Below are 25,942 nucleotides of genomic sequence, written 5' to 3' on the forward strand. Positions count from 1 at the left end.
CTGTATTGTTCGAGCATGAGAGAGGCTACTAAAGACTTGGTTTTTCTGAACCGATGCATGCGACGCTCGAAGTGCATGGCCCGCCTCGCACAAATCCGGACTACACGAGAAATAGTGAGTGGTTTCTATAGCTGCGAGATGCGAGGTCTGCCACTTACAATCTGTCGTGTAGTCCGGATTTGTGCGAGGCGGGCCTCGCACCTTGCACGTCGCATACGTCGGTTCAGAAAAGCCAAGGTTTAAAACATTTAGGGCCGTATTCATAGACATTCTTAGCGCGGGCTTTCGGTGGATGATCAACGAATTAACGTTTTTCGTACTCACAAACCAGTGTCAGCGATATGATATGATATGATATGATATGATATGATATGATATGATATGATATGATATATGATATGATATGATATGATATGATATGATATGATATATGATATGATATGATATGAATCCTGTTTAGCACGCTCGTAGCGCGGGCTAGCGAAATGTCTATGAATAGTACCCTAAAAACTTCGTCTTATTTCATATGAAAAACTAATAGCAAAATATGTGCTATAAGCGATTAAAGCATGAGTGAAGCACAGTGAATATTTTTATTTCGGAAAACGTATTATGTGTCTTTCACGTGTTAAATTTTATATTACTTTGTTAACATGTTTCGGACTGCTATTGGCCATCTTCAGAACTGGTTGTTACTGGTCTTGGCGACTTTTGTTTTGTTTCCTGTGGGGGTGTGTTTGTGTAGTGTAATGAGTGTGTGTGTTCTGAAATTAAGTTGTGTGTTGAAAATTTCATTTGGATGTGTTTTTATGTGTCTGTATATTTCGTATTGTTCTAGTGTGTTTAGTTTCTGGCTTTTTGGTTGGATGTGTAGAATTTCCGTGTCTGTATTGATGTCTCTGTAGATGTGGTTAGCATTAGTGATGTGTTCTGCATATGTGGAAGTGTTTTGTAATTCTGTTATAGCTGTGATGTGTTTTTTGTAACGTGTTTGAAATGATCTGCTGTCTGTCCTTTGTAGAAGTTGCTGCAGGTGTTACATTTTAGTTTGTATACGCCTGTGTGATTGTATTTGTTTGTTTGTGTTGTTTGTGTACATATTGAACAAAGACAACAACAAACACGCAGACAACATCATATAATAGCACAGATACGTAGATGACATACTAATACTATACAAAGGAAACGAAAGACAGATAGGAAAATAAGAATAGGAGAATCAGAAAAAATATGATTGAAGCAGAGGAAGACGATAAAGGCGAAGAAAAAATTATAGGAAAGGAAGGATAAGAAAACAATTAAATACAGAGAGAAAGAGCCGAAGAAGACAAGGGGAAAGAGGAGAATAAGATAGTGAAAGAATGCGAGCAAAAAGAAGAGTAAAATGAACGGAAAGGGGAAGGAGAGAAAGGAACAAGAAGGAAAAAAAGAGAATAATAAGAAATAAGAGAAGACGGAGAGGAAAAATAAGAAGGAAGGATATGGGAGGATCGGAACTGCGGGCGATATACTTTCAATGCTTGCCGGAAGGTGGCGCTCTCACGTGAAGATCACAGGTTTATTGTTCAAATGATGATCGGGTGCAGGGATGGGAGTTCCGTCGCCACGAGCGTTCGAAATCGTAAAGACAGATCAAGCATGACGCTGTAATTTCTGACGCTTTCCATTGTTTCAACTTTTCATTCACTTTGCAAGTAACGGCCTTACCTCTGGGGTGAAACTCGATTGTGTATCTGCGTTCATTGAAATCAACCTTCTAATAGAAATCGTTAGGGGGAAAAAATAGGTTTCATTCCGCAGGCAACAAAGTCATCGAATGTGTGGTCCACCAAACGTGGTTTCGTTTCTTGAACTAGAAAGCTATATTAGTCATAAGTAGAATCCTGCGTTTGGTTACTTTGAATACAAGTTAGGTGTACATCGATCATATAGATTCGTATGGAGAGGTACCGGTAGTTGCATGCCAACGGGTCACGCTTCATTGAACCAGAGAGTTGTCTGTCATGCACCGGTACTATGTCTCTATATCTGTTTATTCGTGTACCTGTGTGTAAGTCGGTGAACAACAGGAATACCACTTGGGTTTAATAACAACAATAATGAAGTATATCTTTAAATTCAGCTTCTTTGCAATGCAGATTTTTTTCCTTTTTCTTTACATCACATTTCGTCCAGACGTACAATGAGGAAACCATCTGAGCTAAGATAAAGATACATTTACTGAAATATATTAAGCAATATTAAATATCTATGCAATGCAAACACACGCTCTTAGAGACGCTCTGAAGCAATCTAAGACAATATCTTGAAATGCATAACAAATGTAACGATATTAATTTAAAAAGCACATTCGAATTTTTCCTACAACCGCTTTTGTTAACATTATGTATTAGTCGTAATGACATAAAAGAAATCGAAGTCTTAAAAGATTTTGAATTCAATAAACAATTCAGGCGCCACATACAATTTTTAGTCGTCATGGCTACCAAATAAATAAAACGCATCTAGTTATTTTAGATCTAATTAAACTTTGGATATACATCTGGATTACATAACTCTTAACACTATATCACTTAGGAGTAAAACATATATATATATATATATATATATATATATATATATATATATATATATATATATATATGACTTTCACGTGTTCTGAAGATGGCTCCCAAGCCGAAACTAGTCAACGAAGGTATTTTTAAACTTAGTTCAAGTTTTTATATATAAAGTTTGGAATTAACAAATGAAAAAATATACATTTCAGCACAAACTTAAAATAAAACACATTATGAGTGCGTGCTTTACGAGACTTTACACATTACAATCAATGACTAAACGTTTTAAGTGTTTCAAATGAAAAATTTTCCCTTCTTTCTAATAAAATACATGTTCTTCTTCCCTAATGACGTGCTCACTACCAAATTATTCTATTGTAGCACTCATTTCCAACTGCCTAGTTGTGTTTTGTTCTCGTATGTTTACTGAATAGCAAACCGGAACTAAGTAACATTGGATGACGTCAAGCTATACTCCATACATAGCTACATTGTTGCGGGCTGCTACCAGATAACCAAACGCAGGACTCTAGTCATAAGTAAAGAGCGGAAAAATATGAAGAACATTTTAACAAAATATATAATCCATAACCCAAATTATGAAAAAAGAAAAATGAAATTTTCTTGAAAAAAAAAAAAAACAATTAATGCATCTTAATGTAGGAAGCACGATGCGAAATGAGTCTGTTAGCGTTGCCAAGTCAACTCGAGCGAGTCTGCTACAAAAGTTCTCAATTTCAGCTACAATACCAAAATTAAGCTACGTGCAAAACGATAAAATGCCATAAAAGGGAATAAACAAATAACAACGAAACGTTAAAAAAAAAACTCGCTCTTCCCAGGCATAGGCCTATCTATCTTATTTCGACTTAATACCTACATTTTATACAAAACATTGTAAACATTGTGTCAACAGAAGTCCATTCGTAGCGGCACATCTGGAGATGGTTTGAGAGAGCCCTTATTCTTGAATAATAGAGGGAAGCGACGACCAATGTTACATATATATTATTTTAATGTACCGAAGTACATATGATATTTCCATGCAGATATTCTGCGTCATCATACGATGAAAGAGTAATGGAACGGATTTAAGACGGCGCTTATTCCGTCGGATTCCGGCCAACTAGTCACTCATAACGAGTGCACCTCAGCACATGTGTGGACTTTGGTCCTACGTTCATAGGCATCTATGACGTAGTGCAGAGGGCGGCCACTAGAGGGAACCCAAGAGTTGGAGCTTAATCTGAGACGATTCTGTCCGACGCCGGGGTGGTATCCGGTGTGACTTAGTGGATAAAGCATCAGCACGTAGAGCTGAAAACCCGGGTTCAAATCCCGGCGCCGGAGAGAATTTTTCTCCGTTCCATTACTCTTTCATCGACCAATGTTACAGTTTTAATGTTAAAATAATAAATAAAGACTCTGTCGGGTATCGGCGAATTCAGCCAATTGTCAGTTAGGTAATATGTTCTATTCATACAGCAGGAAAATAGACTGAAAATAGCAATGCTTTTCTTGCCACAAATGAGGGTAGCAGTAGGATTGGTATTTTCCGGGCTAGAGGGCCGTGGTCTGTCGGATCTCTCCGTTCACGTGTACCAAGCCGCTGAAGATGTCCACCGGAGTAGTAGACGAAACGTTTGGACCACGGCCCTCTAGCCCGGAAAATAGCAATATTATTGACGCCTGCCGTGAAAGCCTATCTGAGGATAGCAGTGCTCGGAATTCAGCTCGCAACCTACGTATATTCTATAATATGTATTCGCAATTTCATCGAGGATGTCTTAGGGGTATTAAAATGTGAGAAAACAGATTTTGTCCATGACTGGTATCTAAACTGGGCATTCTTTCGCCGTCCTTAGCAACCTAAACAATGTCTTCATTCATAGCAGTAAATTAATTGTTTTAAATCACTCTCTCCATGACAACCAACACATTAGCAACAATACAATCCATAATAATTTCAAGGGAAAATTGTTCCGGGGCCGGGTATCGATCCCGGGACCTCTGGTTGAACGTACCAGCGCTCTACCACTGAGCTACCCGGGAACTCCACCCGACACCGTCTCAACTTTTCCCTTTATATCCACACAACTCGCGTGGGCTGACGAAACGCCAGAGTTCCCGGGTAGCTCAGTGGTAGAGCGCTGGTACGTTCAACCAGAGGTCCCGGGATCGATACCCGGCCCCGAAACAATTTTTCCCTTGAAATTATTCAAATCTGCTTTACAGGGAGCTTCACCTGAAAGACTAGATTACATAATATATACGTTACTGTGTTCGTTAACAGAAAACCACAAATCCAAGTCACACTGAGATTGTGTGCACTCGTTGTGGGTCTCTGGAGTTTTGTCAGACCACGCGAGTTGTGTGGATATAAAGGGAAAAGTTGAGACGGTGTCGGGTGGAGTTCCCGGGTAGCTCAGTGGTAGAGCGCTGGTACGTTCAACCGGAGGTCCCGGGATCGATACCCGGCCCCGGAACAATTTTTCCCTTGAAATTATTCAAATCTGCTTTACAGGGAGCTTCACCTGAAAGACTAGATTTGCAATCCATAATAATTATGTTCATTCATTTTTTATAAATTCTTCACAAAGAACACATTACAAGGAAAAGGCGTACAATTTAAAATTAAATTTAGATACCAGTAATGGATAAAATATTGTATAGCACACGACAGTAAACAGATTTTATTCGCTCGTGGAAATTATCACCCTCGGCCTCGTCTCGGGCGCTAAACTTTCCACTTGCGCATAAAATCTAATCTTACTCTCTTATACTATAAATTACTACGATATAAGAAAGTGTTAGCACAGATAACTAAGCATTCGCAGATGGTTACTCGATTGAATTTCAATTCGGCTACTATAATTCTGCCACAAGCTATATGACTAAAAATTAAACTACGTTTAGGTAGACAGCATCTTATTTCTTTGATGAATAAACATATGGTGATCAAGCGATTTTCTTTTGACTCCGAAACTGAATTGTCTTAATTGATGTTAAGCAGTATTTGGTAATTGATCACTTAAAGGGTTTAGGGAAATTCGGACACGATTGGCAACACTTGGGTCTGTACAGTAAGTCTACACTGGGCACTGGTTCTGGTGTTACACATAATAGGTTTCTTGTAATTGGATAATTTGAACATCGTATGACATTGGGTAAGATGCATATTATTAGTCCTTTAAGAAAATCGAAGCTCGTCTCCAAAACTATCCAGTAGACAATAGACATTCCTTCCACCCTTCAATAAAAAATTGGTGATTGTGTAACCTTCGCACGGTTAATATGAATGATTTAACCCACATAACTGATGCATTGTTGCTAATTGGGTTTAATTAAGTTTTATAAAGTTTCTGAACTTTTTTTAATTGGTTGGGTGAGATTAACAGTTTCTGTAAAACTTTTTTGTTAACAGAATTTTAAGGTTTACCTTCAAGATTTTGTAGCGAAAAATGAGTAATTCCCTTTCTTTGGTGACGTATCTGGTAAAACGTTGTGTACTCTTAAACAGTTTCTACAGGATTTTCTGATTTTATTATCTTTATTTTCCAGAAACCCATCGTGACGTCAACATCCTGACACCACAAACGTAAGTGACAGTAGTACATCCATTCAGATATTCTTCTTCTTCGTCTTCTTCTTCTTCTTCTTCTTCTTCTATTATTATTATTATTATTATTATTATTATTATTATTATTATTATTATGTACATTCTACTCGAGTCGATTTTTAATAAATTAATACTTAACAGTGATGTTATTGTGCTAATTTATTTAAAAAAATACAATTCTCCCTTTGTCCTCATGATGTTATCAAGATAATTAGGCGAGCTTGTTCAGCTAATACTAACATTCTCTTGTTACTTTTTATAAAACGAATAAGAGTGTCTGCAAAGCTCTCTCTGCAATCACAAGATGGTCTCATGACACAAAGTATATTCAGATTAGGTTGTTCATTTTGGTTTAAGTAATGCATTTATATGTATTACTTTGCTTACAGCACAAACGTTATTTTTTTGGCGGCGGAAAAGATGCTTGGAAGTATAACGATCAGTCGGGGAGCTTAAGTTTGCTGTGTACACTCATATTCTCCGATAATGCTATGTTATTAATGTTTGTGCACTATCAATTAAATTATATTAATCAATTACCGGAAAACTGATTGGATTTTCACACGTAACGTCTATATTCGACTTACATCAATAGAAAAAAACTAAAGGATTTTGTGGAACGGAAATTCGACTTCGAGTGTCGTGGAAATGCTTACGCCATTTCCGATAAACTCAACAATGTGAGCGAATCCATTCCTATACACAAGGCTCATAAGGGGAGTCCCAATATATACAAAATATATATATAACATACTTGGAAGAATTTATTACAATCCATGTGGGGGTTGAAACATATTTAAAAAAAATATTGTTATTCAATTGTACTTTGAAATTGATGCGAAACATACGCATGCACAATATATACGTAACTATGGAAAGTTAATGCATGATTGGCATTTCTCACACACAGATGAATAAATAATAACAGCATTTATGGTATATTCTCATGTACTTATTACATTAGCGTATACCAGTTAATTGTTAATTGTCCGTGGCACAAAAACAGTTCTTTGCTAGTTCTAATAGTTCATTCTGTTTTACTATCACCACCACCACCACCACCACCACCACTGCTATTATTATTATTATTATTATTATTATTATTATTATTATTATTATTATTAGACGGCTGACTTCTTCACAGCTTATTAACTTCATTTCGTTCATTAATCACACTTAAATTTCATTTCATTTCATTTATTGTGTTCCATAGATCTTACATGAGCAATGAAGCTTTAAGATGTGGAACAAGTCAAAATTTTACAATATTACAATTACAATTTTTACAGTTTTACAATTTTGTAATTTTCTACAATATTTTACAATTTCTTTTACAATATTTTGGCGAGGTGTAGTGAGATGATATGAGGCCCGAGGATTCGCCAAAAGATTACTCGGCATTTGCCTTATGGTTGGGGAAAATCTCAAACAGCAAATTGTGTTTATTTATTTATTCTAATTCCATTACCCTAATTCATATGTAGACAAACGCAATCACCAGGATTTCGTCAAATCCACTGTCAGTTTTTTATTCAGTTGTCTATTAATTAAATTATTTCAAACTGACTGAAAAATTAGATGTTTTTGATTAAGTGAATAAATTGAAGGGTTCGAGAGTGAAACATGGTAAGTGACGTTTTAGTGTTTTGAAGTTATTAGGTCGGTAAAAATTTATACATGCAACAGTTTGTATAGTTAACAGGAAAGTAAAATCTGTATACTACTGTCATCTGTTGAAATGTTGGAAAACTAGCTACTGCATTAGATGCAGAATGTAAGATATCATGTTATATGCTACATATCTCATTTTTGACCAAAATGTCAGTTACCATGTTTTACGCCCGAGTCCTTCAATTAGTAGATAGTTTTATTAAAAAGGTTTGTTACAATATCTATTAGAGTCCCATGCGTGAACAGTGGAGTCCACCGGCCAAAAGAGTCCAGTTCTGCTGTACTTAATAACGTCGCGTTCTTTTCTAGTCTGCCATTTACAGAACAAAAATAATTTTTAATTAATTATGTTTGGTTACAGGGCATGTTTTAAAGGATTTTTCCATCATAAATGGATTTATTTTATGGAACATCTTTGGTCATAATTTGTACATAATCGAATTTCTATGCTTAACCATCAGTTTAATTATGCTAATTATAATTTTATATCATACTTTTTAGAATAGGTTATTGGAAGACAGTAGATTAAAAGAAAACGAAACTGAAGTAAATAGAAATGGACGAGTAAAGCGAAATAGGCCTAATCCAAACCAAACTTGAATCAGAGTCACTTTGTCTATCACAGAATATGTCTGGCATGGAACTCAGTGGTGAGGAGCCGCTATACAACTACTGCTGGGTGAGAATGTGTGCACGTGACTTCAGTTTGTGCTGGGGATACATCACAGCTAATTTGTACACAAAGGCACCGAGCGGACACCTGCCTCTGAATACAACAGAAATGTGTTTGTAATTACACTCGCTTTCCGCTGTAGGTTGAACATCTGTGCAGTTCTAGGAACGTTTCTTTAATCAAATAACATGACACGCGTTAACAAATATTGAGAAATACTATAAAATATCTGTACATAACAGCACTCACTTTGTGAATTCTTGCAAAAGTGCAGTCAGATGACAATTTTCCACCAAAGGGCACTTAGGTTCGTTTTGTGGAATATTCCAAGATATACTGTATGCACCTGTATATGAACAAAGCTTTCGTCACACAGATTTTATCTTTTCTTTTTGTCGGTTATTTAACAATGCAGTATCAGTGAAACACGTGGTAGTGGGAGGAGTCATGGTATTCACCATTGGAGTTTCTTATATTCGCTTACAATTGGGGATGTCTGAGAAAAACTAAACCAGGTAATAAGTCATAGCGGGATTCGAACTAGAGTCGTGCACTATGTTCGGTTCAAGTTTGTCGAGTATGGCGAAGTTCGATATTTGCCGATGTTCGCTCTGCAGAAGGAGGCCTGTCGTGTTTGTTCCACCTTGTTAAGAAAATATTCGCTGTCCTCCACTACCATCCCTTCATGTTTTAACCGCTTAAGGATTTTAGCACAGATCTTGCGATTAATTTTTGATATGAAATAAGAGTCCCGCGCCGTGGCGTCCTGCCTAGGACTCGCATTACGGAATGCGCGCTGGTTCGAGTCCTCATGGGGGAAGAAATTTTCTCATGAAATTTCGGCCAGTGTATGAGACCTGTGCCCACCCAGCATCATGATGCACTTGGGGAGCTACGATAGGTAGCGAAATCCGCTATAACGGCTGGGGGGCTCATCATGCTAACCACACGATACCTCCATTCTGGTTGGATGATCGTCCACCTCTGCTTCGGCATGTGGCCGTGAGACCAGCAGCCGGCTGATCGGCCTTGACCCTTCGGGGGCTGTAGCCCCACGGATTATTATTATTATTATTATTATTATTATTATTATTATTATTATTATTATTATTATGAAAAAAGACGATATTTTTTAATCTCTTGGTTGCCTCTCTCATGTTCGAATATTGAAGGACACTAATTCGAACCCTGGCTCATACGCAGTCTGAGTTCATAGACAAACGCGCTATCGCCTGAGCTACACAGGTTTTCTTCGAGCATATCGGTTTCTGTAACATTTCCTTTCAACCTCTAATGAATCAGTGAAGAATAGTTTGCACACAAAGACAAGCAATTTTTGAAGACATAAAATTGCTTTGTGACCATTGTGCTAAGTGTATTGAGTTAAAATGTTGAAATGTTGAGATAAGTAACTGACCAGCTTTTTCCATATTAGGAATTTTACAATACCGTCTCGTATAAAAGTCGCAAATTATTCTTCTCGGTATTGAATCCTAGTCCGGATAGTAAAGGTCGGAACTGTATATTTTCTTGTCAGTTGAAGATGGACACAGAATCAGGTTTCTAAATGTCTTGGCTAAAAAATAATGATCCACAGATATAAACTCACAGGCCACCAATGTTTCCTTACTTCAAAATTGCAAAGCTGCGTGTTTGTATCCGTGTTCATGAGGAATTATTTCAGCAGCTTTCCGTCCGTATTCCTCTCCTTTCGAGCAATAATAATGACTTATTTATAGCTGTTTACTATAACTTGTTTCATTTCTTCCGATATAAGCAACTGAACGAAGTAATTAGCCGGAAGGCCGTATGCACGTTCGTTGTGCGTTCTGTGCCCCAACTCAGCACCTCTGGCACTACGAACAATTATTCCTGCTGGCAGTTCATGTATCTCACCGCTCTTTTTGTTGAAATATCCTGTCTCACGTGGTCACAAGTTACGTAATTATTTAATAGTTCTACGTGCTTGCCACCTTCACCCGGAGGAAAATTTCTATTTATTTCTGTTAGAGGCTGAGCCGATCACATGGCCATAATGCAGCCTTAAGATTACGTCAATTATAAAAATGCCTGACCTCATAGCGGGAATCGAACCCATCTTCCTAATACTCTTGTCCATTCATTGCTCTTCCATTTATCTGATAATAATAATAATAATAATAATAATAATAATAATAATAATAATAAACCCGTGCCAGAATATTGTGCCACATAATTTCGTATTTCTGACTTAGTTTAAAGCGACGTAATATGAATAAACGAACATGATACACTTCTCTGGCCTATGCATCTTTGGAGTTCCTTCTTTCTACGATGCACACTATATATGATTCAAGTTACGTTTCAACTGTAGGTTGAATCACTGCATAAACTTAAAACGGGATTAGTCGTCATCGTCCACAAATATCAGTGCTCATCACTAAAAATAAATATAACAAATTTTAGAGCATGCACTTTCCTGTCGCTGTGTGAAAGAAACTGCACTCTTCCTTGCAGTTCACAGAATTAATATTGCATCTCATTTTCAGAATACAATGATATTGTTTGATAATAATTTATTGCCTTTTTTCCTGGGCGTTCCCGTTGATTTATGCAACATACCACATATTATAGTCTTCTGCCTTTCAACAGAGGGCAATGTCTCCTGCTATTTTGCGTTATTTGTCGGAAAGATGGCTGGCTTGTTGCGGAGATTCCAGGTCTTTTTGCCTACTTCTGTTTGCCTACTACATTTTGTCTCCTGCAGTTTACCAACTTCTCTTTTCCTCCTACAATTTAACGGTACTAGGTATATTTGTACCACTTTTCTCCATCTGTGCCAACAATATTTATGGTAAATAATGCACGGTATGTTAGCAAATAACGGATCGATCCAAACCTTGTAAAAAAAAAAAAAAAAAAAAAGGAATCGTGTTTGACGCTTCCGTCATCGTCGCAGTCATTCTGGGCAGAAATGGAAGTGGGAATTTATACAGTCATCCAAAGGTAGAAATTTTCTGTCTGATGAGGAATACTTCAAAAGGAAAACCTCGCAACTGGCCGAATGTACTGACACTCCATTGAAAAGAAAATCTGTCGCGGTAGAGTTATATTTGAAGGGAATCCCCCCAGTATTGTGAACACTACTGAGCATAGTCATGCAACAAATCAGGAATTAGAGCCTTCCAGAAAAAATGTTTCAACAATGAAGACAATTACACTGGAAAATCCTGAAGAACTTCCTAGAAAAATACGTCAACAACTATAAAATGCGAGTCCAGGTGCTATACATTACCTGCCAGTAAGATCATCACTAAAACGGGCCGTGAACTAGAGGCGGCAGACTTTCCACCTAACCTGACATCATTGTAGGATTTGTTAGAATTGCCTTAGGAACACACAAGTACAATAATAGTTGAAAGTTTCTTTCTGCATGAAAATCAGAATGAAAACAAACACTTTAACAGAAGGGTGGCATAATGGAGTTCAGTTGATAGTAGGAAAACATCCTTCGTTTTATTCTTTATTACAGGAGTTTAAAAAAGAACTAAACAATAATGAATTTATGATGATGAAAGTGGAGACTGACAGAAATGTGAGACAAAACCTCGCAAAAAGTATCTTGCTGTCAGTAGAAGACTGCAAAACATGGCTCAAAATTATGCAGAGCACAAAGAAAGTAACGGAATATTACAGCATCTACAAGGCTGTGGACGTGACTAACTGAAGAAGAACAACACGTATCAAGGGTTGGCTATCTGAAGAAGAACAACACATATCAAGGATTGACTATCTGAAGAAGAACAACAACACGTATCAAGGATTGGCTATCTGAAGAAGAAGAAGAAGAACACATATCAGGATTGACTATCTGAAGAACAACATGTATCAAGGATTGGCTATCTGAAGAACAACACGTATCAAGGATTAACTATCTGAAGAAGAAGAAGAAGAACACGTATGAAGGTTTGATTATCTGAAGAACAACAACAAGTTCAAGGATTGACTGTCTGAAGAAGAACAACACGTATCAAGGACTGGCTATCTGAAGAAGAACACTTATCAAGGATTGAATGTCTGAAGAAGAACAACACGTATGAAGGGTTGGCTATCTGAAAAAGAAGAACACGTATCAAGGATTGATTATCTGAAGAAGAACATCTATCAAGGATTGACTATCTGAAGAAGAAGAAGAAGAACAACACGTATCAAGGATTGGGTATGTGAAGAAGAGCAACACGTCTCAAGGATTGGCTATCTGAAGAACAATAAGTATCAAGGATTGGCTTTATGAAGAACAACAACACGTATCAAGGATTGACTATCTGAAGAACAACACTTATCAAGGATTGGCTATCTGAAGAAGAACAACACTATCAAGGATTGGCTATCTGTAGAAGAACAATATGTATCAGGAATGTCGGACAACAGAATAGGTACAGCAGCGAGATAGGAGATACCTATACGGAAGAGAGGTTCAGCAAGGCCGAGGAAATGATAGAGGAATAGAATAAATTCTTGTCTTGGTCTAAACAGGCTGTAGAGTCTAACATTAATGTTCGAGGCGGGATTCGAATCTTTATCATGTTTCCACATAATGTTCAAGCTGTAATATGCGTGGTACGAAATATTCTACAATTATACTGACTTATACACAGTTACATAAACAACATTCCTCACATACTTGTCGAGCGCTATTTATAAACGCTTACAGATTGTTTCCTTCACAACTCGAAACTCGTTTCTCCAACATCACGTAAGAGGAAACTGAAGGTCGAGAACCTCAGGTCTTTTGAGGGCCTGCCGTCACATCTAATCACATGCTTGGCTGAACTCTTCCTTGATTATTCAACTGGACGTCTCACTCCATATGGTGTACTCTAGAGATATTGGTAAACAGTTCGTTACTCCGAGGGACAGACTGAATCGTACGAGAACAACGCCACGAATAGCATTTTCTAGATTTTATGCTTCCCAGCCGTCTTCCTCAGTAGTTACCTTGTTTGTATTTGGATCCGATGCTTTCGGACTCAAACCCTGCTAATGGCGACAGATTTTTAAGGGCAATAAAAACATTAATAAGGCTTCTTTCGGAACGAAAGCAAAGGGAGGTTTTCCCTGTTCGTCGACGTAAAAGATTTAGGTCCTAATAGGAGGCTCCGGGAAGAATACAGTATGTTGGGTACTTGTCCATGAATGAATAAACTAGGGAAATGGGAGGAGGAACAATGAAAAGTACGTGAAAACGCGTCTTTGCAAGAGAAATTGTGGCTGAGAGAAAGTGTATGTGAGCTCCAAGATCGTTGGCCACTTGTCTCACACCAATTTTCGCACTGGATGGATCACATTGGAATCGACTTCGGCGAGAAAATTAAGATCTATAAAAAGAATGGCTGTATCCAACATTACATATGGTAGTGAATCGTGGATTGTTAAACAAAAAGATAAAAGTAACATACAAGCAGCGGAAATGAGATTCTTAAGAAGAGTAAAAGGATGCACAAGAAGCGACTTAATAAGAAATGAAGACATACGACAAAGAGAAGAAAGGAAACAACATTTACAGAGAATGAATGGCGAAAGAATACCTGCGATGATAAACCAAGAGGAAAGAGAGATGTAGGTCGCCCAAGAAAACTGTGACAATAACATTGTGAAGACGGCACAGGCATTGATGTCTAAACCCTGGAGTGAAGAAGAAGAAGAAGAAGAATAGAGAATTTTGAAAGAGGAAAGCCGAAAATGGGATGTAATCTAATAGTTACCACATGAGGAGGGATGTGAAAACGAAGCACGACAGAACTGCTATAGAGCAGGCTCGATAAAGATGTTAAAAGCCTTGTTAGTGATTGAGGAGAGGGGGAACCTCAGCTCTCTCAAGAAAAGGGATCCGAGCCCTTCCGCTATGCGAATCACGCTCGACTAAATCCTGGAGTACCAAAGGCTACATGGGAAAGCCAAGGCTTCTATTTTCAGGCGGCCTTAATTTCGAAAATGCCGATATTTATGTGACGGGACGGTGGAGATGTAAATCCGTGGTCCATTACTTGTAGGGCTCATCCTGACATTTTGTCTTAGCTCCTTAGGAAAATCCCAGAAAACCATAGGCTAAGTTATCGTCGTCGCATGTCAAAATTTGGTGGCAGAACAATAAGTTTATATCAGCGCCACGTCTGTGACTCAAACGCTAGTGCGCTGGTTTTCCATCCAGGTGGCCTGGGTTCGGTTTCCTTCGTTAGTAATTACCCGTATCTAAATTTATCACATGGCTATCTCCTGAGTGGCAATCTTGCACCTCATGTGAAATGTATTATGTTCTAGTGGCTATAGATTTTCTTTAAGACTGTAGTTTATTTCATTTAATATTCATGTACATTCATAGATACAAAACACAAAATTGTAAGTCTAACCAATATTCACTTAACTAATGCCTGTCAATTGAATTAAACTTTACGTACAGAACATTGTTCATTTTCTACTTGTTTAATGCTGTTTATATTGAAAAAACATGATAGGCGTTTAATATATATTTGATGTCAACATTTACATGCATGTGATGTGTGTCGACATGGTTGGCGAGTTGGTATAGCGCTGGTCTTCTATGCCCAAGGTTGCGGGTTCGATCCCGGGCCAGGTCGATGACATTTAAGTGTGCTTAAATGCGACAGGCTCATGTCAGTAGATTTACTGGCATGTAAAAGAACTCCTGAGGGACAAAATTCCGGCACATCCGGCGACGCTGATATAACCTCTGCAGTTGCGAGCGTCGTTAAATAAAACATAACATTTAACATCTATGTGATGTGGACCTCACAATTTTGTATCCGGTGCCACAATTACATTCATTACAGATATACCTTTTGTAGACGCTCTTATAATTCAACTTTCGACCCCATTTAAATTGATCAGTATTCCCACCTTTAATACTTAAGAACTTAATTTAGGTCATTCAAAATTGACACTTTACGACTCTGTTCTTGATTTTCAGTTCACTTATATCAACACACACTGTTTCTAATAATAGGCCTACTTGTTACTAAAACATACTACACCATTGCCCAACATTCGTTTACTTGGGCTGGTCGGTATTAATTCATGCCAATGATTTTCTTCAATTTCTCTATTTTCCAGTTTGTGCGATAACTGCGGTTGCATCATTTTATTTTTCTCTTGACCATTCATCTTCCTCACGATTGTAATTCCATCAGTTTGTCCATTCGTACCTTGCGACCTCGTGTCTTCAGATCTCCTCTGTTCTTTTTCATATTTATGTTCTCGCCTCTTCGTACTTAATCCAAATATTGGATGATCTTTATTTGCCTTACAGAATTCTACATCATAGAATTTCCCATTAATTTTTAATTTGTCTTCATATAATTTTGCAAAGTGTCCATTCGCTCTTGCCGCCTTCATGAAAGGGAGTAGTAGCTTCCTTTTACATCTGATCTAGTAGCTCAGGTCTTTTTAAACTCTCATTCCCGTTCCTCGCGCTCTGAGCAAGTTCCTTAATATGTTTTCTCTGGTTACTATGTTTGAGGATCTTATCACAATAGGATAGGCGTTTAATAAACACTCTCAAGGAACTAATTCCTAATCTTCTTAACAAATACGAGGGTCATTTCATAAATAATGCACAGTTTGGTAAAACTGTGAAGTGGATAACACAACACCAATGAAAATTCCGTCAGTTTCAGTTGAAGGCTTAAGAAAGAAAAACGTGTGTTCATTTCGTTCATAGCATACTCTGTGTTTAGGTAAAGAGAGCTAGAAATGGAGCCTACATGTATCTCGGGTACTGTGACGACTGACGATGAAAGATCGAATCTTTTCGTGGCAAAAAGGTCACAGAAATCCACAGTGCTTTGAGTGGAGTTTGTGATGAATTATAGTGGATCGTAGTACAGTTTCTCATTGGGCTACTCATTTTCGTGACGGTCCTGTCAGCATAGACCAAGAACGCCGAAAACAACAAATAAACAAAGTGTGAAACTTATGGCGGAAGAAGATCGTCGAGCAACGTGTGAGGAATTTTCAGAAGCTATAGGGATTCCACCAACTTCAGCATTCAGTATTTTGATAAGTGATTTGCAAGAAGAGATAAACGAAGTGAGGAGAAAACACTAAACGCATTTTAAATGTGGATACAGATAAGGTTGGAGCGTGTGAAATGGACAGAGAGAATAAGAAATGAAACTGTGCTAGAAAGAGTAGGTGAAGAAAGAATAATGCTGAAACTGTTCAGGAACAAAAAAAAAAAAGAATTGCCTGGGTCACTGGCTGAGAAGAAACTACTGCTGAAGGCAGCACCAGAAAGAATGGTGAACGGGAGAAGAGTTCGGGGCAGAAGAAGATATCAGATGATAGAGACATTAAGATATAATATACATCATACACGGAGACAAAGAGGAAGGCAGATAATAGGAAAAATTGAAGAATGCTGGGCTTGCAGTGAAAGACCTGCCCTTGGACAGAAAATAGGAATGAATGAATGAATGAATGAATGGTTGAATGAATGAATAAAATATTGCTGTGGGGAAAACAAAAAATTGGGGAATTTTTATTGGGAATGCTGTTTTTGGAAAACGTAATTTTTGGGAAAATAAACACTGGAACTGAAATGCATTGGGAAAACCTGATTGGAAAAACTATTTCCATTGTTCTGAAACGCGTAAAACGTAGGACTATGCTGAGGGAGTGTGTGTCAACTTCATGAAATTTATTTCATTATGTGTTTTATAATCTTTCGGAGTGGACATACTCAATAAAATTGCAGTTATTTATGTGGGTTAACTAACGCTTTTACTAAGCATTAAATTTCTCTATGAGATGACCATTCATTATCCATTCCACTAATTTCCTCAAAAGTGGGCCAGTTGGTATAAGAATTGTTATGGCAAACACGTGGTATTGTTTTCTATATCGTGCTGCAGGGAAGCAACAGCGGAAGTTAGCCTGATATGGCGATACGGAGATTTCAACCGGTTGCAGGCGATGAATACGACACTCTCAGGAGCGATGATAGTAATAAAACTGAATGTCCTTTAATCATGGAACTGAGAAGATTATTGTTCACGTATCGGCGAGATTTGGGTCAGGTGTTCAAAAAGAAGAACAGAGAAAAGAAAAAACATTTACCAAGCTGACCCAGCCCGCAGCTTTAATGGCCCGTAAAGATGTGTGGAGTTGCACTTTCATCTCGGTGGAGCGTCTGGCAACCCTCAAGCGACTGGTAGAACCGGCGGAAACTTGTCCAGACAGACTTCACTTATTGAAGGCGCGACAAAATAATTTAATTGGTTTTTGTTGTTCAGCACTTGAAAGTCACACTTTTATAAGTAGAGACATAAAAGAGTTGAAAGCGCAAGATTTATTTTGAGGTTAGAGATGAAAAAAAGCGTGCTCTCTGTTTTCATTATGTCCATTCTGCAAGACAAAAAAAAAAAAAAAAAAAAAAAACAGAAAAAAAATACAATCGTGTGCCGCTTTTAGACTATATTCATTCTGATTTTTTGTGCAACTTAATAGTATTTAAAGAAATGTTAAATATATTCATGTTTCTACACAATTCTCTCAAAAGTCTCCTGGTTCCACGCAAAGAAACAAAACTGTGATAGTTGAGGTATTTCGAGAATGTAAATAATGAAAACTTCAACAAAAGCAATAAATTCGAACCAACTGTTATATTTTTTAGAACAATATTAAATTTATGTTTTTTACACAGATATCAAAAGTTTCATGGTTCGAAGCAAACAAACATAACTTTGTTAGTACACATGAAAGTGGAAAAATCATGCGTTTCAGCCCTGATCACATATATATCAGATTGGCCATTCTCATATTATGAAATGAGGACAACCACTGGAATATCCACTGTCGAAAATGATTTTTTTTTTTGTAACGACTGCTAGATGAAAGTACTGCTGCAAGCTATTACTCCATGCAATTCCATTAGGGTTATAATGTGACTTCTTTTGCAGTGGCAAGATGAAAGGTAAAGGTAAAGGTATCCCCGTAACATGCCATGAAGGCACTTGGGGGGCATGGAGGTAGAGCCCCGTGCTTTCCATGACCTCGGCACTAGAATGAGGTGATGTGGTCGGCACCACGCTCTGACCGCCTATTACCCCCGGGAAGGACCCGTACTCAATTTTATAGGAGGCTGAGTGAACCTCGGGGCCGTTCTAAAAGTTTGGCAACGAGAAAAAATCCTGTCATCAGTCCGTAGCCAGCTGCTCTACCAACTGAGCTACCCGGCCGCCCGGCTAGATTTTTTATTTTATTTTATTGGGTTATTTTACGACGCTGTATCAACATCTAGGTTATTTAGCGTCTGAATGATATGAAGGTGATAATAATGCCGGTGAAATGAGTCCGGGGTCCAGCACCGAAAGCTACCCAGCATTTGCTCGTATTGGGTTGAGGGAAAACCCCTCCCGGCTAGATGAAAGCATAGTAAAATTGATAGAAGTAGTTGTCTTGAAAGTGTATTAGGCTGATTAATCTGTTATATGTGATGAATAGGCTTGTAATGTCAGGGACAAATTACAAATGTTGACTGCAGCATGGTACATAGGCCGGGGACGTGAGCTAGTGCGAGGACATTGACTTGGTTCTGCGATCGATTATGCTTCACCTTGCCTTTCTAAATAACTATGATTAGGCAATAGAGTTTTAGTCGAAAAACATTTTTAATTACTTTCGTGTTTGAAGTTGAAGTTGTTTTTACTTATTTAAAGAAAGAAAGAAATATTGATTGAATGATTGATTGATTGATTCAGTTTTTAAACAACATAGCGTAATTAAGTGTTAGGGAGCTCTTGAAATGCTATAAGCCTATTACATTCACTGTCAATGTTATTCAAATTTAAGCAGGTTTCACAGCAAGATTCTGTGTCGAGAGTGTGGCTTACATTTTTTCTCTGATTCACTTGGCAGCGTGAGTAAAGACACGACAAACCGTGCTACTCCAATCTTCAATCATTTTGCCGTTACCGTACTTCTTGTTATCGTAGAACATCACCGGCACCGATTTAGGCACAGATGTTGCTGTAATGACCCTTCTAAACAATAACTAATGGGGTTAAATTCAGGACGTTGCTCCTCGTTTACTTCGTTATATTATACAGCAGTAATAGGTACTTCGTGGTTATACCAGAAATTTGCAAATAGGCCTATTGAACAAGTGTTTTTCATCTCTAAAAACGTGAGAGAAATGTAGCACAGAGTATATTGTGATTCACATTTTAAACGGTATATACAGAGCGTACAGGTCAGCTCCCGATCAAGAACACACGCATCAAGCATGCTTGCATTGTTCGCGTAGAATGCATCATTATCGATCCGTAACTTCCCGCGTATTTTTACCCATAACTTTCATTAGTAATAGCTTGTACACAATTATAATTTTATTTCATAATAAGTACTAACCTGTGTTACAGAATACAAATATGGCTTTCAGGTATAGCTCCCTGTAAAGCTGACTTGAATAATTTCAAGGGAAAAATTGTTCCAGGGCCGGGTATCGATCCCGGGACCTTTAGCTGAGCGCGCCAACGCTCTACCGACTGAGCTACCCAAAAACTGTACCGGAACACGGCTCAGTTATTCCCCTTATATCCACATACCTCATGTGGGTTGACAGAACGTCAGAGCCCAGCATCGAGTGCACACTTTCTGTGTGGATTAAATTTGTGGTTTTCTGTTAACGAACAGTAAACGTATATTATACAACTATGGTTTTCAGCCTGTGAAGCTGACTTCAATAATGCTGTGTTACAGAAGTTATTCAAAGTTTGCATTCACACATTCCCGAATTGTTAAAATAAAATTATTATTCACACGCAAAAATTCTATGCATTTCCATAATGTTTGGAATTCCTCTTCTTATAGTGTCTAAATTCGTCTATAGCGTGAAAATTATTCTCATATTGTACTCTACTCTTTAGGAGAATTTTTTGGGGGATGTAAATAAGAATTTACCGATTTGTAGGGGAAGGTATATCTTTTGACCAACGCTTGACAAGCACACTGTGGGCCTCTCTGGTCGTGTGGTAAGCACGATACCGGAACACCGCTAAGACAACACACGACAACACATCAGTAATAAGACTTAATCCCATTAGTACAATAGTTCTAGCTGGAAACCTAAGGACTCGAAAGCTCATAATACTGGAAGGAAACGCCAGTAGGTAGAAATATAAGCATTGTAAACATATTCTGCGAAGGACATGCTGCATTCAGAAGTGGTACATTATATATTAGATCTACATAAGCTATCGGAACTTCACTAGACTAGACGGGATTTCGGAAGGCGATCAGCTGCTATATGCGCCGTAGCATTTCTGGTATGTGATGTCACAATCTTGTACAATAGAACCAATCAGAATCAGTCTATAACAAGAACTACCCGAGTTCGTTTGTTCACGTGTGAGTGTTACAGACCAATGAATAAGTAAAACTAACATTTACTGTATGTGTAAGATAAATAAATGGAAGAAGAAACTGTGAAAAGACAAGTATTGCACAGACAGGTGCGGAAAATAGTGTTTAAAGTGTATAATTATTTTAAAATCGTTGACGAGCAGAACACTGCCGGCCATCTTGATGCTGGCTGCAACGTTGCCAACGGTAAGAAACGACTGCAGAAATATGTGGTGTAGGATTGAGAACCGTGGAAAGAATATTGTTAGTGAAGGAAAGAGGGTTTGTTTGGTGTCATTCTTACAATAATCAACGGCTAAGGTCAGTATTGTCTTCTGATAATTTAAATTCTCCCCTTCGCTATTTGTATTGCACGTGCGTGTGAAGTACGATGTGGCAATGTTGTACGTTGCCTTGCTCTCTCTATCTATCTCTCTCGACGCAAACGCTAGCAGACTACCGCCTTCCGAATTGCCGTCGACTCTAGCTGGCGAAAAAAGCAGTCCTACGGTGCGCTTCAAGGTTTATTTCTTGACCGCTTGATGTGCTTCGAATCTCCTCATTTCAGGTAAACAATTATGCAGAGTGCATCTCGCGGTTCTAACCTCGGATCTTGGCCAAAAAAGATTAACTCCTGATCTAAAGCAATCCGCCATTGATGATGGGGGCGCGTCTGTTTATGATTCTGGTTTGAGAATTACTTATTTTAGTACTTCGAAGACACCTGTTTATGATTGAAATTCAGGAATTGTTCACGTATCAGTACTCGGAAAACACCAATAGTATTTATAAACGTGCATGCTAAACAGAACAGACATTGAGAAGCATTTAAGAGTCAGTGTAATTTTGTTGCTGTAGAATTAACAACTGAATACAGTATAATTTTCATGTCAATGTAAACCCGCCAGCTGGAAATCAAGAGATTCTTAGTGGGAGGTCTTTGGAGGGTACACGTGGTTGACTGCAAACAGTGGCGACCAGTCAGGTATGAATAGATCTAAAAAAGAAAATTCACGTGATGGCATGAGACGGTACAAGGACTGAAAGCAAAACTGTCTTGCGGTTCAAATTAGCATATTTGGTTAATAAAGAAATCTGCAGGCTGGTGACGAGTGACTGCGTCTGTTTTTGTAATGCGAGTTCTTTTCTGTGTACTGTGGACGTCAAGACATGTGGTCTGCATGTACAACCGATGCGGATTTCCAACTTTCGCGCTTCAATGTCGCGACGGGACCAGTCCTATGTGGAGTGGAACTACCAGCAATAATTATTATACCGGAGGCCGACAAGCGGAGGCATTAACGACTGCACCTGTCTCTTAAGTGGGTTTCCAAGGGGGGGGGGGGAAAATGAACAGAACGAGGTGTCAACTAATAATCGTTCATATTAAGGCGTAAACTTTTAATTTTAAGCTGATAAATGATAGATGTGCATATTCACATTGTTCTCCAGTTTTATGAAGGCTTCAGGGGATTTTTACATAAACGGCATGGAAAGAAATATGTATTACACTACCAATACAGTACATAGTTTGTAATAAGAAGTAAAACAGAGGCGTTATTTCAGTTTTTGCTTGTTGGGTAAGATTTTTAGGGAAGACCTTATGAATAAAGTCCTGCGTTTGGTTACTTTCAATAGAAATTACGTGTACCTCAATCATATTAGCTTCACGCTGTAGTCCCTCTCCGCATGCTCCGATACTGTATGTTTACATTTATTCGCGTATCTGTGTCTAGAGGGTGTTAAAAAGTATCCAATATTTTAGGAGGTGCTAGTATGCATCAAAACAAGAAAATAATGTCTAATAAACATGGGTCGTACAACAGATACTTTCTGAGATCTGAACACTTGTTCATAGGAGGTGCTCAATGTGACGTCCATTCATGGCAATGTATTCCTCTGCCCTTCGGCGTAAGAAATCACGCAGTCTTTGAAATTGATCTGGTTGTTCTTGATAACCAAAAGTCTAGGGGATTTAGGTTTGGGGAACGAACAGGCAAAGGTATGGGGCCTCCCCGATCAATCTAGTGGTCCTGAAATGTCAGCGTCAGGTGTTCACGCACATTGCGGAGAAAATGTGCTTGTGTGCCATCATGCATGAACCACATCTGTAGTCTTTGCTGACATGGCGCATACTCCAGCAAGGTAAGCAATACGTTAATAAGAAAGTCTTGATAACCGACCCCAGTTAATCTCTGTGATAGCACGTATGGCCCTATTAATCCATCGCCAAGGACGCCTGCCCATACGTTGATTGAGAATCGGTGCTGATGCCGTTTTTCTTCAACTGCATGGTAATTTTCAACAGCCCACACATGCTGATTACGAAAATTCATAACACCATCTCTGCTGAACCCCGCTCATATCCGCAACGAAACTTTTGTTTTCAGTTTCCTTGCGATGTATCATTACTCCATGCCAGGGGTATCAACTACGGTATGATTATCTGGTAGTCTGTTGTATTGTAGGGCAGAGAAATGCATTGTCATAAATGGACGTCACATTGAGCATCTCCTATGAACAAGTGTTCAGATCTCAGAAAGTATGTGTTGTAGGACCCATGTTTATTAGACATTATTTTCTTGTTTTGATGCATGCTAGCACCTCCTAAAATATTGGATACTGTTTTCTTAACATCCTGTGTAAGTCAGTGTGCAACAGGAATAAATCAAAATTACACTTATATTTAATAACAATAATAATGAAATATTTATTTAAAGGTAACTTTTATGCAATAAATGATAACTTTGTACTACGGTTAGACAGAACTAAAATTTTTCAGGAGTCATCCCCTTTATTTTCGGAAGCCACCACATTTTACCCACACATGCAATGAGAAAACCATTCGAGCTATGATAAAGATACATTTACTGAAATATATTAAACAATATTAAATAACTATGCAATGCAAACACACTCTCTCAGAGACGTTCTGTGCTCTCCACTGAAGCTATGTAGTGACTATCTTGAGATGCACAACAAATGTACCAACATTAATCTAAGCTCATTCGAATTTCTTCCTGCAACCGTTAACAAAATTAACATTATGTATTAGTCGTAGTGACAAAAAAAATCGTAGTCTTAAACAGTTTTGAACTCAATAAACAATTCAGGAACCATATAATAATTTCTAGTCGTCATGGCTATACGCTGCCCGGAATTTGTCTATCCTCGATTTTTACAGTAAGTAAAATGCATTAAGATACTTTAGATTTGACTAAATGTTGGAGTTAACAAATTAAAAAAAAACATAAAAACATCAGCACAGACTTAAAACAAATTATGAGTGCGTGCTTTAGAGTCTCTACACATTACGATGAATGACTGTAAGCATTTTAAGGGTTTCAAATGAAAAATGTTTCCTTCTTTCTCATAAAATACATTTTTTTCTTTCCTAATGAAGCGCTGGCTACACAATACTTCTATTATAGCACTGATCTCTGAGCGCTCAGCTTTGTTTAGTTTTCGCATGTTCACTGAGGGTCGAGTGTCGCCGAACTATACTCCATACACACCTACACTGTTGCTGATCGCTTGAAAGCTTAAGGCAACCAAACGCAGGACTCTGCTTATGAGATATCAGAGTGGCGAATTTCCTCCCTATGACATCTGAAATGAAATATTTTCCCTCCCGTAAACTGGAGTAAACTTGGCCATAAAACAAAAAAATTAAAGCACAATATCAGAGTCACTGAACTTATTTTTGTACTTTATTATTTTTCTCAATTTTTGTATTATTTTAAGTCACAAATAGGGCTGATATCATGGTTTAATTCTTTTTGTTTTAAGGTCAAGTTTACCCAATTTTACAGTACATTTCCAGTTTCCACAACAGGACAAGTTTTGACGTCTCATCTTATTTACACGATACATAATTTACACACACTTGCTGTGAATGTGACTTAGGCGCGTACAAATGAACACAGAATTTTTATTGATAAAGACATTTTAATTTCAATTAACAAAAAACATTATACGTCATTTACAATACGGTAAGTAATAAACGCTAATGTACTCGTAGCAAAGGGTAACACATTTGTTTCATTTAAGCAAAGTCATTAACTAGCTCGTCTTTTGTTTCTTAAGCCTTCATAAAAGTGGAATTTTTAATATTAAAAGAACAGTTCTCAGATTTTTTTCTTTAGTAGTAGGCCTACTAGTCAATTATTTTTTTTATCCTAGACTCGTGGGGGGGGGAATTTGCCCCCTCGCCCACAAAATGACCCCTCTGGTGTAAAGGAAAACTATCTATCTTAAAGTTATGTCTCTCTCCTTAAAACATTCCTAAATGATCCATTATAATGGTTGACCTGGTTGGCGAGTTGGTATAGCGCTGGCCTTCTATGCCCAAGGTTGTGGGTTCGGGTTCGATCCCGGGCCAGGTCGATGGCATTTAAGTGTGCTTAAATGCGACAGGCTCATGTCAGTAGATTTAATCGCATGTAAAAACTCCTTGCCGGACAAAATTCCGGCACACCCGGCGACGCTGATATAACCTCTGCAGTTGTGAGCGTCGTTAAATGAAACATAACATTTGACATTTCCATTATAATGTTGTAAAATTAGATGAAATTATGACTGCAAATTTGAATGCATCTGCAGTTTAAATATTAGCAAATTTATAAAGATTTTTCTAGGTGTTCATGCACATGTTCCCTTAACAACATCGTAACAAAAATGTTTCTTTTAAAGTTATAAACAAGTTAAATTAAGACTTTGTATCACTTGTTTATCCGCGATCAATTGCTGTATTGAACTGAATTGAATTTCGGGAGTGGGGCACTATTATCCAGCACTGCGACCTGAAAGGTCTATTGTAGTGCATTAATATTGCTTCTCATGAGGTTTAAAATCGGAGACAGTAATCCACAGAAATATTTCTTTGATATTTAGGGCCTAAATGAGAAGTTAGAATGCTTTGGTTCCTCAAAAGCTAAGGGTGAAATGCAAGGATAAAACTAGTCTACTGTTCTCCAACCAGGAGATCAACCGTGAAAGGAATGTGCTTACTATTGCGTCATC

At 38.0% G+C, this 25,942-nt stretch overlaps 1 protein-coding gene across 4 annotated transcripts in view; it reads left to right on the forward strand.

Annotated features, from left to right (window-relative positions):
• Exn (Ephexin) overlaps positions 1–25,942 on the forward strand; it is a 467,843-nt gene that overhangs the window by 83,647 nt on the left and 358,254 nt on the right. For all 4 annotated transcript variants that reach the window (XM_069821311.1, XM_069821340.1, XM_069821349.1 and 1 more), the window contains exon 2: positions 6,120–6,156. The gene's annotated coding sequence lies outside the window, so the exon portion shown is untranslated. The remainder of the gene's footprint in view (positions 1–6,119; positions 6,157–25,942) is intronic.

The sequence above is a fragment of the Periplaneta americana genome, chromosome 1 (genome assembly GCF_040183065.1).
Source record: "Periplaneta americana isolate PAMFEO1 chromosome 1, P.americana_PAMFEO1_priV1, whole genome shotgun sequence".
Lineage (NCBI taxonomy): Eukaryota > Metazoa > Arthropoda > Insecta > Blattodea > Blattidae > Periplaneta > Periplaneta americana.